The sequence below is a fragment of the Grampus griseus genome (genome assembly GCF_964374135.1).
Source record: "Grampus griseus genome assembly, chromosome: 1".
NCBI classification, from domain to species: Eukaryota; Metazoa; Chordata; class Mammalia; order Artiodactyla; family Delphinidae; genus Grampus; species Grampus griseus.
The window spans coordinates 62817564-62834522 of record NC_139017.1 but is presented as its reverse complement, the minus strand read 5'-3'; the positions used below and the strand labels follow the sequence as shown (position 1 = coordinate 62834522).

At 42.3% G+C, this 16959-nt stretch overlaps 1 pseudogene across 1 annotated transcript in view; it reads right to left on the bottom strand.

Annotated features, from left to right (window-relative positions):
• The window catches only part of LOC309824090 (RAD52 motif-containing protein 1-like), a 32326-nt pseudogene extending 20498 nt beyond the window's left edge, over positions 1-11828 (bottom strand). The window contains exon 1 of the transcript in view: positions 11629-11828. The product of the transcript in view is annotated as an RAD52 motif-containing protein 1-like (transcript). The remainder of the gene's footprint in view (positions 1-11628) is intronic.
• Positions 11829-16959: the final 5131 nt, after the last annotated feature.

Below are 16959 nucleotides of genomic sequence, written 5' to 3'. Positions count from 1 at the left end.
TCCTTCAAAGCCTCATTCCCAAAGAACTGTCATTGTTTAACATGTCTGGTGGTCCCCTGGAAGACATCACTTGCAAGGCTTGCCCTTTGACCTGACTGAGAGCTGTCTAGTGAGAAAAGCCATTCCTCAGGTTGCATTTCTGGAAAACGTTTTCAAGCAAATATTTTAACATGGCGGTTGCATGAGGCAATGGATAACAGTTTGGGGCAATAAACAGCCCAACCGAAAAGCTTAAAAAGAAAAGCTGAGGAATGAGAAGTCCACAGAGACTTTGAAATGTGCCAATGTATTCCTGGGAAACTGGAAGACCACAAGACATATTCCTGGGAATCTAGGAAAATAACTGTTAGCATTAATAAAAGAATTCATCAAGGTTGTAGGATATAAGATCAATATTATTTCTACACACCAGCAATGAGTAATCCAAAAATGAAATTAAGAAAAGAAACAATTCCATGTGTTAACAGCACCACAAGAAAAAAAATACTTAGGGAAAAACTTAATCAAGTAAGTCCAAGATTCACACTGAAAAGTACAAAACTGTTGAAAGAAATTGAAGAAGATCTAAATAAATATAAAGACATGCTGGATTCATGGACGGGAAGATAATCTTATTAAAATGTCACTACTTCCCAAATCGACCTATGGTTCCATTGCAATTCCTATCAAAATCTGAGCTGATATCTTTCCAGAAATTGCCAGTAATTCCAAAATTCATATGGCAATTCAAGGAAACAGAATAACCAAAACAATGTTGGTAAAGAACAAAGTGGGAGGACTCACACATCCTGGTTTCAATACTTCAAAGCTACTGCAATCACAGTGTGGTACTGGAATAAGAACAGACATGTATATCAATGGAACAGAAATGACAGTATAGAAATAAACCCTCATATTTTTGGTCTATTGATTTTCAACAAGCGTACCAAAACAATTCAATGTGGAAAGAACAGTCTTTTCAAATGATACTGGGACAACTGTACATCCAGACACAAAATAATGAAGCTGGACTCCTACACTTCACACCATATATGAAAATAAACTCCCAATGGATCAAATATCCAAATGTAAGAGCTAAGGCTATAAAACTCTTAGAAGAAAACACAGGAGTAAATCTTTATGACCTTGCATTAGACAATAGTTTCTTAGATATGATACCAGAAGTACAAACAACCAAAGGAAAAATAGATGAATGGGATTTTATAAAAATTAAAAAGTTTGTGCTTCAAAGGACACTATCAAGCAAGTGAAAAAACATATAGAATGGGAGAAAATACTACAGTTGGGAAGAATAAGAGGCAGTTGGGAGAAGAAAAGCATAGTGGTTGCTAGGTGTGACAATCTCAAAATTTTGAACTATTACAAATAAAACAGCCACCCTGAATCACCCCAAAGAGCAGACCCAAGTTATTTTTGGTTTTAGTGTTAATGCTTTTCTAAATCTGAGAAGGTGCCAGGATTCTAGTACATAGCAAAAAGTGATGACAGCACCCTGAAGTGTATAAACTTTTGTGTGTACATAGCTATCTAAAGGAAACCAACGCTAGTTGACTGGGGGAGCGTTAGGGCGGCTCTGTGACCGCAGCTCAATTTGCCTTCATAGTGTGGCCACACTCCCTTATTGATATTCTCAACAATGAGGTAAATAATTCAATAGGGATAAGGCTTTGATTTTCCCCTTATTCTCTCTTAGTGCTTATGTTCTTGGTACCATATTATTTTTACTTTTTTTTTTTTTTTTTGCGGTACGCGGGCCTCTCGTTGTTGCGGCCTCTCCCGCTGCAGAGCACAGGCTCCGGACCATGTCCCACGGGCCCAGCCGCTCCGCGGCATGCGGGATCCTCCCGGACCGGGGCACGAACCCGCGTCCCCCGCATCAGCAGGCAGACTCTCAACCACTGCACCACCAGGGAAGCCCTTGGTACCATATTAATGTACCACAGAGAAGTCAGCATGTGAATATGCTCTGTCTGGTTAAGTTATATAGACTTTCTACATCGTAGAGTCCTACAGTTTCTAAAATCATGGAGCTTGTATTGTTAGAACCAATGAAGTGACTAAAAGAATTTTTAAAAATAAGCCATCAGTCTGGACCTTCATAGGTGAATGAAGGAGAAACACTATAAAGTCAGAAAGAAAAAGTATACTTAACATTTAGGATTATCAACCACTGCTCCTTTTCCATAATATATTTCATTCCTGATTTTATCTGAAAGAGATATGATTACTACCAACATTCAAAAAGTGGTACTTTATTAATTAATAAGCTCTTGGCTCATTTTTGAGGTTGATTTCAGATATAAAATAGACTACGACACTGCTAACTACTTCACCTGATATTTATCAATAACAGAGAGGCTTCATTCCAGTAATCTACTGACTTATAATTACCTGCAGCCCAGTGATGAATCAAGGTTTTGTGGGGCCTGAAGCTCATCTACTTTGGAAAATCCTATCAAATAAAAACATGCAAAATTGTAAATACAAAAATCGCTAGGACCCTTCTCAAGACCTTGGAAGGAACCTCTGCAAGCCAGGAGCCCTGAAGCCTAAGCTTCATTGAATTCATGATAAATCCACCTCAGCTGGGGCCCTTTCCCAAACTTATTTAATGCAGGAAACTTATAAACACCCCAGTAATATGTCATTATAGGTAGTAAAATGACTTAACTCGAGGGTGGCATCTTCCCTTGGTGGCTAGCCTTTGGAAAGAGATGCAATAAAGTTTATAACTCACCATGGCAAATGTTTCCTGAATCAAATTAGCTTTGTGTATTAGAAAGACTTATCCCAAAACAAAGACTTACTATACTGTGACAATCTTTTGAAAGTAACTGTGAACGAGTTTTAGGAGTACAGTACTAATTTATTTCCAACACCAGATAGATCTGATTCTTTCATTACCTTTTTCTGTCATTTAAGAGGAACACAAATTCAAAAGGAACAAGTTGGTGCCTCTTCCATTACAAACCTTTTCTAACCTACCACGCATTTTCTACTTCATCACCCCCATCCCTCACCTTGTTACCTTGCTGCATAGATGCTCGAATAGCTCTCACATATGTTTTCCCATCAACATCCATCTTTCTCCTTTCAGTATGAAAGTTTCTTGGGGAGCAGGTCCCTGCCCTTTGTATCCCCAGCACTTAGTACAGTGCTGACACACAGTGGGCATGGCACTCAGTGAATGTTTTTGAATGAATTCATTAATTTTTAAACTGTGATTTATTTATTTATTTATTACCACAATGTATTTTCCCGTGTTGCCTACATAACTATAGTGAAACTCTGATTCTTATAATGAACTCTTGGTGTTATAGGATGTTTAGGAAAGGTGGTGAGTTTAAGACGTTGTATTGTCGCTACTAAAACTTCCTGGTGAAGGGACCTCATGAGCCTGCTCTCCGGTGTGCTGGAAAAGAAAAACTGACCCTTGGTGCTATCTCCCCAAGGTAGGCATCAGCGAACTAACAAGGGAAAGGAAGGAGGGCGCTAAAGATAGGCATCTGCAGGAATTGCTAATCCAGCTCCAGACACAGCCTCAACACCTTCATTCACCCAAAATGTGTGAACTGTGTGAAACTGGATTTCTAAACCACAAGGCAGGTAAGAGAGTCTTTTTCAAAGCCAGGTGTAGAAGAGCTCGTTTTTACCTTGAGTCTGAAATCACCTTCGGTCCATTGAACATATCCTCTATCATTTATTTGTGTCATGAGAAATCACAGAATTTTTGAGCTGAAGGGGTGTAAAACCCACACTTCTTATTGAAGAGTAGTCAGCAAAGAAAGTATACTGAATTAGGCTACAGCAATGTATTTATTTTCTTTATATTTTTCACACTACAGCTGAACACAAACAACGTGTTTTTCCATACCTCAAAGGTTCCCATTGGCCACAGATAATTCACTTCAGAGATATATGCTTTTTGAAAAATAATGTTCTGGTTGCCTGGAGAGATCCCTGTGGTGGGTGTTCAGGAATTCTTTCTGCCTTACCATTTAAAAGAGCTAATAATGCTTGGGGAAGCACCCACACCATTCGCTCCCTGACGAATTCGGTGCTAAACTTAGTTCTTTGCAGCTCTGTGTTGCATACATTTTAAGCAGTTAGGAACTTCGCACATGAGGAGGATTCAAAGTTAAATTCAAAAGTGGAACTTCATGGACCATTCGCATATTGGAGAGGCATCAGTGGGTTTCCATGACAATGCTAATTTGACCGTTTTTGCTTGGTGCCTTTTATTGCCCATGCCAAAGATCAGTACTATGGAAAGCAGAGCGTTTCATATATATGACTTATACAAGTCTCTTGGCCTCTTTGTTCCCTAGTTTCCTCATTTGAAAAAATAAAATAAATGGCTCTCAAGACATGTTTTCCAGAATTCATACTGGCCTTACACCCAGCTAATCAATAACTGCATGATGCTTTTACACACAGTTTCTTACATGTATTCATCTTCTATTTCACTTACTACTTGTGGAAAAACTGCATTCCATGCCGGGCCTGGATGTTCCAAAGCTCAGTTCTGTGAGTAAACTGCAACCAAGATTTCTACAAAAAAGGACACAAGCAAAAGAAGAAGAAAAATATGTATTCTTTCAGAACATTTATCCTTTGGCAATCATTCTAATTTATATATGATGAAACATAACATCACTACTCCCTCCATATACACTAAAGAAATCTCACTGTGGAAGATATTATGATTTATACTTTCATGATTATATATGTGGTGCATTAGATAGAAAATAGTAAATGTTCATTAAATACTTGTGTTAAGTGATCTTTATTTCTCTAGAAAGGTAGCACTCTTGGCATTTTGGGCTGGATAATTCTTTGCTGTGGGAGGCTCTCCTGAACAGTTGGATGTTTAGTAGCATCTCTGGCCTCTGTCCACTAGATGCCAGTAGCATATACAGTTCTGACAGGGAAAAATATCTCCAGACACTACCAAATGTCACCTGTGAGCAAAAATCACCCGGGTTGAGAACCACTGCTCCATAAAGATTCCTCTGATCTGTGTAATAATTCTCACACTAATCTTTGCTAGAGACAAAAAGGATTTGCTACATAATTTTAGTAATATTTTTAATCATATTTCAAAATGAGTAACAAATTAATTTTATAAAAAATTAAGCTTTATAAAAATTCCAAATATAATGAAGTTATATTTGTAACTTACATAAACTGCCAAAAAGGCATTGGTTCACATGTATGTTTTTTGATAGACGGTATTTTATTGCAGGATAAATCTCTAGGAAAGGTAAGAGGAAAATATTGCCTCAATTAGCTATTAGATATCTAATTAGTAGGAATAACTAGTAGAAGTTAGAATGATAATAATAAATAAGAAGCTTCGTTCTAATCTCCAAACCTTACGAATTACTATTTGAACCTTCCAGAGCCCCTAACCCTGACTTTATCTCTCTTAAGAGTCTCACCTTCAGGATCTTTATAAATTAAATATACAACTATAGATCTTTATAGATTTTGGAGGTAATCTTTCCTGAGAGCAGAGGCATTGATTAGATTCCAACTTTTGTGACCTTATCAAATTCTAGATTATGAGCTCAACGTTTTTATCTCTATATATCATAATTTCTAATATTAGAAGGAATATTCTTATATTTACACATTTCCCAGTATAGTTCCGTTTCTCTAGGCCAATTCATTACCGGAAGAAATAAAGATACCTTTTCACAAAACTTGAAAGGATGTTACTCCTATCATTAATATGTAACGTTAATCCAGGATTACACTTTCTATCATATTGACTTTTATTCGAAAATACCTACTCTTGACGATAGCTGACTATCTTATTTCCATTGATTCCAGCTTAGTCTCTCATTTCACCTAGATCGGTATAACTGTCTTCTGACTGCTGTTTCCATCTCTACCCTCTCCCTTTCTAAAACATGCTCCACGGGATCACCAGATTAACTGCTCTGGCCTTGGAATCAGCCTCACCATCAGCAGGTGATTACTGAACAGGGACCGGATGGAGCTTGGACCTACCCAACAGCAAACCTGCTCTAGCAGTGGGATCAGCCTCATACACCAACAGGCACACACCAGCTTCAGGAATACCACCGTCCAGCAGCCTGTGTGACCAGAACACTCATTTGCAGGCCAGAAGCAGCCATGGACTCAGCTGGGTCCTGACCCTGCCCATCAGAATGCCAATACAAGATTAGGGATACCCCAGACCCTGCAGATAGTTGTGTCAGGGACAGTGATCCAACACCAACTCTGTGACTCCTGGGTCCTGCAGCCAGACTCAGGACCTGTGTCTTACTCCCAGTAGCCAGCATAGCCCCAGGACCAGTGACTGGGCACTAGCCCTGATATCACCTGGACTGCAATTCAACCCATAAATGATCCAGCACTAGATGTGGTGTCCCCCAAAGTTGTGCAGCCAGCTGCCTTATGATTTAGCCTCACCACGCAGCACAGACAGCCTCCATACTAGGCAGAGTCTGGCAAACATGCACTCTGGGGGCAGCCAAGCCTACCAGAACACCCACAGTAGTCAGCCCACCACAACAGAAGAGCCCAAGCAGCCCACATAGGGGGTACACCTAGAACATACAGTTCTAGTGACCAGGGGACAGTGGGCTGCTGGGACACATAGGACCTCTCCTACAAAAGGCCACCTCTCCAAGGTCAGCAAGTGTAACAAGCCTACTACATACATAGCAATAAAAACAGCAAGTTAAGAAAAATGAGGTGACACAGAAACAAGATCCAAATGGAGGAATGAGATAAGAACTCAGAAGAACTTCTAAGTGAAGTGGAGATAGCCAATCTCCTCAACAAAGAGTTCAAGGTAATGACTATAAAGATGATCAAAGAACTCAGGAGAAGAACCGACAACCAGAGCAAGAAGTTAGAATTTTTTTAAAAAGAGTTAGACCATTAAAGAACAACAAAAGAGAGATGAGGAATACAATAACTGAAATGAAAAATACACTAAAAGGAAACTACTGTAGACTAAATGATACAGAGGAATGAATCAGAAAACTGAGGACAGAGTACTGGCAATCACTGAAGATGAATGGTAAAACAATAGATTAAAATGAAATGAGGGGGCTTCCCTGGTGGCGCAGTGGTTGAGAGTCCGCCTGCTGATGCAGGGGACACGGGTTCGTGCCCCGGTCTGGGAAGATCCCACATGCCGCAGAGTGGCTGGGCCCGTGAGCCATGGTCGCTGAGCCTGCGCGTCCGGAGCCTGTTCTCCGCAACAGGAGAGGCCACAACAGTGAGAGGCCCGCGTAACGCAACAAAACGAAAACAAACAAACAAACAAACAAAAAAAATGAAATGAGGAACGTTGAACAGACTTGTGAAACAACATCAAGTGTACTAATATTTGCAATATACTGGTCCCAGAGCAAAAAAGTAAAGAGAAAGCAGTGTAGAACATACCTGAAGACATAGAGCTGAAAACTTCCATAACCTGGGAAAGAAAACAAAAATCCATGTCCAGTAAACACAGTAAGGCCAAAACAGGATCAACCCAAATAGGACCACACCAAGACTCACTGTAATTAAAATGGCAAAAAAAATAAAGATAAAAAGACACTATTAAAAGCAGCAAAGGAAAAGCAACAAGTTACAAACATGGGAACTTGCATAAAGTTATCAGCTGACTTTTCAGGATAACCTCTGCATGCCAGAAAGGAGTGGCATGGTATGTTTAAAGTCATGAAAGGGAAAAGCCTATAACCAAAAATACTCTACCCAGCAAGGCTCTCCTTCAGATTTGATGGTGAGATCTAAAGTTTTACAGAGAAGCAAAACTAAAAGAGCTCAGCAACACCAAACCAGCTTTATGAGAAATCTTAAAGGGGCTTTTCTCAGTAAAAAAGGAAAGGCCATGACTGAAACCTAAAAATTAGGAAAGGAAACTTACTAAAGGAAAAACCTTATTGGATACGGCCAATATTCAACAAAGGCAGGAAATCAACCATGTACATAGCTAATGGGAAGGATGAAAGAAAACACTGATAAAATCATCTATATTCACAATAAGAAGTTCAGGGACACACAAAACAAGCAGATGTAAAATATAAGGTCAAATTCAGTAACTGTGGGGGAGGAGTGTAACAGTGCAGGGTTGTTAGTCTCCATGTGAAATTAAGAGCTCAGCAACTTAAATAATCACACACACACACACACACACACACCCCTGAAAGAAATCCAAACATAATATTAAAGATAGTCCTCACATCACAGATGAAGGGAATAAAAGGGGAAGAAAGAAACACTGAAGAAATTAAAGAGGGATTCTAAAAATACCCAAGACAAATGAAAATGAACACACAATGATCCAAAATCTATGGGACACAGCCAACGCAGTTCACAGGGGGAAGTTATAGTGATACAAGCTTATTCTTAGGAAACAAGAAAAATATCAAATAAACAACTTAACATTACACCTGAAGGAATTAGAAAAAGAAGAAAAAACAAAACTCAAAGCTGTCAGAAAGAAAAAAATTAAGAAAACAATGCCATATGCAATCACACCAAAAAGAATAAGATACTTAGGAATAAACACCCCTAAGCAGGTAAAAGACGTGCTCAGAAATCTACCAGCCATTGGTGAAAGAAGTTGAAGGCAACAGAAAAAGATGGGAAAATATAGCAGGTGCATGGACTGGAAGAATTAATACTGTTAAAATAACCATACTACCAAAGACAACCTACAGATTTAATGCAATCCCTATCGGAATACCAAAGCATTTTCACAGAACTTGAAAAAGTAATTTTAAAATATGTATAGAAACACAAAGACCCCAAATAGCCAAACAATCTTGAAAAAGAACAGAGCTGGAGGCATCACGCACCTTGACTTCAGGTTATACTGCAAAGCGACAGTAATCAGAGAACTGGACCGGAGCAAAAACAGACACAAAGATCACTGGAATAGAAGAGATCCCAGAAGGAAGCCCACACACTTATATTTAATTGATTTATGCCAAAGCAGGCAATATGGAGAAAAAACTGTCTCTTCAATAAGTGGTACTGGGAAAACTGGTCAGCTACATGGAAAATAATAAAATTAGAGTATTTTAGCACACCATATATAAAATAAACGCAAAACTGAATAAAGACTTAAATATAGGTCCATAAAACCCCTAGAGGAAAATACAGAACATTCTTCAACATAAATGATTGCAACAGTTTTGGGTTCAGTCTACTAAGGCAAATGAAACAAAAGCAAGAATAAACAAATGGGACTTCACTAAACTTAAAAGATTTTGCACAGCAAAGGAAACCAAAAACAAAATGAAAAGACCACCTGCTGAAGGAGAGACAATATTTGCACATGATAAGAGGTTAACACCAAAAAGATGACCAAGGAGGGTTCATATCTAAACTACAGAAACAGCACATAAAACTCAATATCAGAACAACACCCAAAATCTTTTTTAAAAATATGAGAAGACCTAAATAGACATTTTTCCAAGGAAAAAATACAGAGAGACAGCCAGAACTCACAAAGATGCTAAACATAGCTATTCCAGCAATAAAATGCGAATCAAAACAATGAGATAGGGGCTTCCCTGGTGGCGCAGTGGTTGAGGGTCCGCCTGCCGATGCAGGGGACACGGGTTCGTGCCCCGGTCCGGGAGGATCCCACGTGCCGCGGAGCGGCTGGGCCCGTGAGCCATGGCCGCTGGGGCTGCGCGTCTGGAGCCTGTGCTCCGCAGCGGGAGAGGCCACAACAGTGAGAGGCCCGCGTACCGCAAAAAAAACAAAAAACAATGAGATATATCACCTCAGGCTTGTCAGAATGGCTGTCATCAAAAAGGTCACAAATTACAAAGATTAGTGAGGATGTGGAGAAAAGGAAGCTCTTGTACACTCTTGACGTGAATGTGAAGTAGTGCAGCTACTGTGGAAAGCAGAATGGAGGTTCCACAAAAAACTAAAAACAGAATTACCATAATATCCTGCAATTTCACTCTTGGGTATATAACAAGAAGACAAAAACACTATTTCAAAAACATAACTGCACACCAATGTTCGTAAAAGTGTTATTTGCCATAGCTAAGATACAGAGTCAAACTAAGTGTTCATCAATACGTTAGGGGATAAAAACGATTTTCTATGATGACTTCAGCAAAAGATGAAATTTTGCCATTTGCAAGAACATGGATGGACCTGGAGGGTATTATGCTTAGTAAAATAAGCTGCAGAGAAAAGCCTGGTAGGTTATCACTTACATGTGGCATCTAAAAAATTGAATACAACAACAACAACAACAAAACAGACTCCCAGATTAAACAACAGACTAGTGGTTACCAGCAGGGAGAGACAGGGTGGAGGAGCAAAATAGTGGTAGGAGATTCTGAGGAAGAATCCACTATGTATAAAATCAATAATCTACAGTGACGTACTGTATAGCATGGGGGATAGAGCCACTCTTTTATAATAAGCATAAATGGAGAACAAGCTAAACATTTATGAATCACTATGTTGTACCTCTGAAACTAATATAATAATGTAAATTAACTATAGATCAATAAAATATAAAGAAACAATAAAGAGGAGATTGTTAGATAGAAATCAATTAAATAAGCACAAGTTTTGGAAATCAAGGAATTAAAAAACAACATGTAAGACACAACATTGGCATTTAAAGTGTACGATCTATTCATTTAAAAGAAATCATTTAAGTGGTAAAAAATGGTACCCATTCTCACCATTCTGTACACCTAAGATAAATTATTATCTACAAAAATATGTTCCAAATATTCACTCAAAAAGAAACAGAAAATTTGGATTAACCAATTTTAGTATACAAATTTAATATCAAAGTCTCTATGTAACATTGATTAGAATAAGTTCTGTTAGCCACTTCTAGTGTGTGATGTAAAATCTTTTAAACCATAAAAATCAGCCTTTCTACATTATTCCATTAGACATACATAGAATTTAAAAGAAATGAGAAGACAGAACAATCAACCAAGCAGGTGAATTTACTGAGAAACAGTCGTTCGTTCTCCCTCCTCCTTTTCTTTTCCTCCTTTTCCAGGTCTCTCTCGATTCCAATCAAGAGAAGTCTTGAGAATTCTGAGAATATTTCTTTCAGGGCTTCAAATCACCATACCTACATACTCTGCCACAACTACACACACAGGAACAAAAATAAACCTCTGCTATCTACTCGTGTAGGAGGGATTCGTGCAAAATAAACTCCTACGTGGAGACCAACAGGTGAGTTTTCTATCTGTTCTTTATAATGTCCTTCCATTATAGTAAATCCCACACATTATGAGGCAGAAGGGGTTATGTGAGCTCTTCCTTGAAGTCAAAACACTTGCATTCATTTCAACTACCTGGTGATCATAGGGTACAGCCAGGGAAGGTGCCATCCCCCTTGGGGGGAGGGTGGTGAATGGGCTCCCGCAGCTATGCACCTCCTGATGTACAGATTCTGGAGAAACAAAGGGCGGTCACACCGCAGTCAGCCTGTCAGGCTGTCGGGCCACTGGGCAACCCCACCAGCCTAGAAGTGCCCCCTCAGTTGCTGAAAGCAAAACTCTGTCCCCCCTGTGAAGCCAGGTAATGTGGGCCAGAGAGTCAGAGGAGACCGGTAATCAACTCCTCCTCTCTGCTCACCTCCTTGGGGTTACAACAACCCCATCTCCAAACACAACTCTGATCCTGGAGTGCCAAAGTGGGAGTGCAGGTGGGCTCTGCCGGTGCTTCAGCGCCCTCTGGACCTTGTCTTCTCTAATGGCAACTCTCAGCCCTTCCTCCTCCTCCTTCCCTAGTCCTGGGGGCTGCCTTGCCCTCTGCAGCCGCTGGCCTGATTTCATTCTCCTTTTTCCCCAATTACAATGAAGTGTCCTACAGAGGTTCGGAATCTCTGGAAGGAAGATCTTTTAGTCAATACGCCTTAACCGTAAGAAGTTGGTTTCAAGAATGAACCTGAAATACTGTATTTTTCTCCTGATGATTCCAAGGAGAGACAGCTCAAGTTTTCTAAATCATAAGAAAAACCAAGGTAAATATGATATTCTGAGCCAGAGATGAAAAAGCAGTTTTTAGCACTCCCTCCTCACGTCACATGACCGGGATTTAAATCAATCAACTGCCACTGCTTTTTAAATCACATGACCCAACTTTAAATCAATCAGCTGCTTCCCTGTAACTCACGTGACTTGGCTTTGAATAGTAAGAAATGCAGAGGTATAAAAATGATGTTCTGAACAATAAATGGAAAAACAACATTTCAGAAAGTTTTTTTCTTTTCAAATGGACCATTCATTACATACAGAGTAAAGGATTCTCTTCTAGATTTCCTGAACTGTAAACACATACAATGTCTCCCTTGGCTTGACTGACTTAGTTTTTTGGGGGTTTTTGCTGTTGTTGTTAACATCTTTATTGGAGTATAATTGCTTTACCATGTTGTGTTAGCTTCTGCTGTATAACAAAGTGAATCAGCTATTCGTATACATACACCCCCATATCTCCCACATCTTGCGCCTCCCTCCCATCCTCCCTATCCCACCTCTAGGTGGTCACAAAGCACTGACCTGATCTCCCTGTGCTATATGCAGCTGCTTCCCACTAGCTATCTATTTCACCTTTGGTACTGTATACATGTCTATGCCACTCTCTCACTTCATCTCAGCTTACCCTTCCCCCTCTCTGTGTCCTCAAGTTCGTTCTCTACATCTGCTTCTTTATTCCTCAGTAGCGACTCCTGCAAGGGGTGGATACTTACTTTTATGCTCAGGGGAAATACCCTAGTTTGTATTTTTATTTGCAGTATGCAGGCCTCTCACTGTTGTGGCCTCTCCCGTTGCGGAGCACAGGCTCCGGACGCGCAGGCTCAGTGGCCATGGCTCACGGGCCCAGCCGCTCCGCGGCATGTGGGATCTTCCCGGACCGGGGCACGAACCCGCATCCCCTCCATCGGCAGGCAGATTCCCAACCACTGCGCCACCAGGGAAGCCCCCTAGTTTGAATATGATTTGAGTTTGATCCTGTGAAACCATCAGAACTTCCCACCAGAGATAAATGAGGAGATTCTGGCCTTTATTAGTATGCACGGTGAACACGGCTGTCCTGGCTGTACTTGCCAACCCTCCTATTTTACCCACCTATTTTTAACCACCTTCTTCCCTGTGAGTACCTTTGACCAACCCTGAGCTTAGACTCCTGACCTATTACAGTGACTTTGTCAGCCTTTCTTTAAAAATGGACAGGTAGGGCTTCCCAGGTGGCGCAGTGGTTGAGAGTCCGCCTGCCAATGCAGGGGACACGGGTTCGTGCCCCGGTCCGGGATGATGCCACATGCCGTGGAGCGGCTAGGCCCGTGAGCCATGGCCGCTGAGCCTGCGCGTCCGGAGCCTGTGCTCCACAACGGGAGAGACCACAACAATGAGAGGCCCGCGTACTGCAAAAAAAAAAAAAAAAAGGACAGGTAATAAAATGAATTTAACCTAGAAGCAGCAGCTCAGCAAGGGAAATAAAATCATCAGAAGTTATCTAATCACAGCCACAGCCATCCAGGGCTCTCTCTTATCTGCTGGGGCATAAGAATGGGACCTTCCTAAACTTGAAGGACAGCCAATCAAATAAGTAAAGGTGTCACTCACCTCTGGCTCTTGGAGGGATTGCTAGGCAGTCTACCCAGTGTATACTAACTGCAAAACACTGTCATGGTTTTGAAACACCTATGTTCAAGGAAAGCTTTTTGGGGTGCATGAGGAAGGTTTCTTTTTGGCATCAAGCAGAAAATAAATCACCAAGCTCTTTGAGCACAGGGGTGCTTAAGAGGGAAGTAGAAAGAAGGAATGGGCAGAAAAGATGATCTCCTCTGAAGTGAAGGTCGTTTTTCCAAAAGAGTAGGATTTAGTCTCAGTTTAAGGAGAACACTTTTAAATAGCTGGGACAGCTCCAAACTGCAGTTTAGGGAATGAGTGCTTCAAAAGAACAGTACTTTAAAAGTCCTGGCAAGGCAGCAAGAGGATAAAGAGTTGGTTTTGCGTAGTTTTGAACACAGGAGTAAAGAAGCAGAGGCATCTCTGACTAAACGGCCCTGAGATCCTATGGCATCAGTGGGTCAGCTGCAGGGGGCATGGGGTGTGGCAGGCAATATTTCTCTCTCAACAACTCCCAGGTCAGCCACCCCTCCCTACCCCACCCCCACACTCCTTTCAGCCTTCCTCCCTCCACTGTTGGGTCCCCAGGGGCAGCACTTCTTAAGCGGGAGCCCTCAGGCACCATCTCTGCAGTCTGGATTCTTCCTGGAGCCTGGAAAGTTCTGGGACAGGAAGCCAGATCTGCAAGGCCGCTGGGGTGCAGTCGGACCTGGAGGCCTGGAGGGGAACTGAAGCCCTGAAGTCCACCCACGTCCTTGAAGCCGAGGGAGGAACACATCCTCCTAACAGTACTTCTCAGGGGTCAGCGTGCTCCCTAACGGACGGTGATCCATACTCACTTGAGGCAGCAAAGACTGCCTCTAACTGGCCCCCTCGATTCCGCCTTAAGGGTCCTCGGACACATGTGAGAGCACAGGCCCCAGATCTCTTTAGTCAGCTGAGGCCAGTGCTGCCGGGGACCCTCCAGTCCCATCCCCCAGCCCCTCCCTCTCGGACTGTATCTAGTAGAAGAAAGAGCACAGAGGAATTGGATGAATCAAGGGACCTGGGAGCCTGGGTATGAGTTTGAAAACCGAGAACCTAAGGCACAATTACATATTATTGGAAACTTTTGTGGGGTGTGTGTGGGGAGGTTAGGAGGCTGAGACGCTGAGTCGACCTGGTGAGTCCAAGCCCAGGACACCACACAGCCCCGCCCCCGCTTCCCTGCCATCAGACAAGGGGTGCCGCAACTCCAGCCAGGACTCTGCACTTTCCCCTCCCTGATTCTCCTCCAGAAGAGGAGGTGGCCCCCCTCTGAGGGCAGGGGCAAGACAAGGCACCAAGTTCCCATGCACTAAGACGCTACTGGAAGCTCTTCCTGAACAGCAGTGCTGGCTTGGAGCGAACCCGAGCACCCCCAAAGTTGGTCTCTTCCTGCAGCTGAGGGACGCAGGCTTTAAGTCAGCTGCCTTGGCTTTAAATCAATCAGCCCCCCCTTTAAGTCAGGTGACCCGACTTTAAATCACTGTGTGCCCCTCAAGCCTGCAACTTCTAAAGTTGGGAACTTCGCTTTTATCCCAGCAGCTCACATAGCTGAATGCACACTGTAGTCACCCCCAAGCCTGGCTTAGAGGCAGGATATAAGGTAAGGGGATGGGCGTGCACTCATGGTGATGAGGGTGTACTTCATGTACCAGAAGGGTCTAGGTACCCTGGGGTGCAGCAAGCAGTGCACGATACAGCAGCTCCCTGGCAAAGCTGGTGATGCACAGGGAGAGCAGGCACACCCAGGCATGCAGAGGGTCCAGGACGGGAGCTGGGGCACAGCCAGCCAGGAAGGTGTGAAAGCGGAGGATCTGAGCCTTCTTGAGAAAGGCAGACACCGAGAATGGATGAGAAACAAAGACCAGATGAAACATGAATTTGAAAAACACACCCTGCTCTTTAAATTGGGGTGGGGGAACCCCAGATTTGAGTCTTCTTACTCCCTAGTACCTAGTACTTTGTCATTTGCCCAATTACTTATGAAATTTACTGATAAGATCTAGCCCATAGAATACTGCATTTGTAGTCGTATGGCGTGTTAATGTTTCTATAGTGGAATAATCTTTTCTACAAGAAACATGTACACTATCTGACATAAAGTAAAACCCCTCTTTATAAAGTTCTATACCGGACTTCCCTGGTGGTGCAGTGGTTAAGAATCTCCCTGCCAACGCAGGGAACATGGGTTCGAGCCCAGGTCAGGGAAGTTCCCACATGCCGAGGAGCAGGTATGCCCACGTGCCACACCTACTGAGCCTGCAGGCCACAACTACTGAAGCCTGCTCGCCTAGAGCCGGTGCTCCACAGCAAGCGCAGCAAAAGAAGCCACCACAATGAGAAGCCCGCGCACCGCAACAAAGAGTAGCCCCCGCTTGCCACAACTAGAGAAAGCCCGCTTATAGCAACGAAGACGCAACGCAGCCAAAAATTAATTAATTATTATTTTTTTAAAGTACTATATCCTTCTGTACAACTTCTCTGGGAAGAACATAGAGATGGCATGGTAGAGTGAGAAAGACGAATATTTAGTCCACATCTCTCATGCAGGTGCTCTGCTGGCTCAGATAGTTTAACCCCACTTTACAAAGGAGGAAATAAGCTCAGAGAGGTTTTGTAATTTTCCCAAAGCCAAACAGCTATTGAGTGGCAGAACCAGGATCTGAACCAAGTCTGTTACCTTCAAAGCCTAAGTCCTCATCACAACAAAACTCAATTCATATTTACATTTATCGAATTACATTGAAAACTGGGGAGTTCTTGGCACAATCCTGAATAAGAGTGAGAAAGAAAGAAATAGCATTGCTCCTACAGTCAACCAAAATTTTGGAGAAGCTGCTAGATACCTGACCCTTTTTGGGGTTCAGCAGTGATCAAGACGGGAAGAGTCCTGCTTTCATGAACCATGCAGTGGGGAGGAGAGACGGGTGCAACTTGGGTAAGGGATTTCACCTTGCTGGGCCTCTGTTTCCTCATCTGGAAAATGGAACGGGTGCTCCTCATTTTGTGGGATTGTCCAGCCCTCACATTCTCTGATTCCATGAGAAGCATTTGTTTTCCTGTTTCTTTAAAATTCATTCAGGCCCTGAGCCGTGATGAATGCTGTTAGCTGCTCCCCAAATCACTCTATTCCCACCCTTTTCCTGTGACCAGGTCTTTCCCGAAACATGACTCACAATTAGTCAAGTCACAGAACCTAAGGGGCACCCAGGGGAAAAATTCCAACCCTTGCTTCTCAGGAGCTCTGCGGTCTACCTGCCAGGTAAACTTAACTCACCTGGCACAAGGTGGCCATCCCTGGTTTCACATC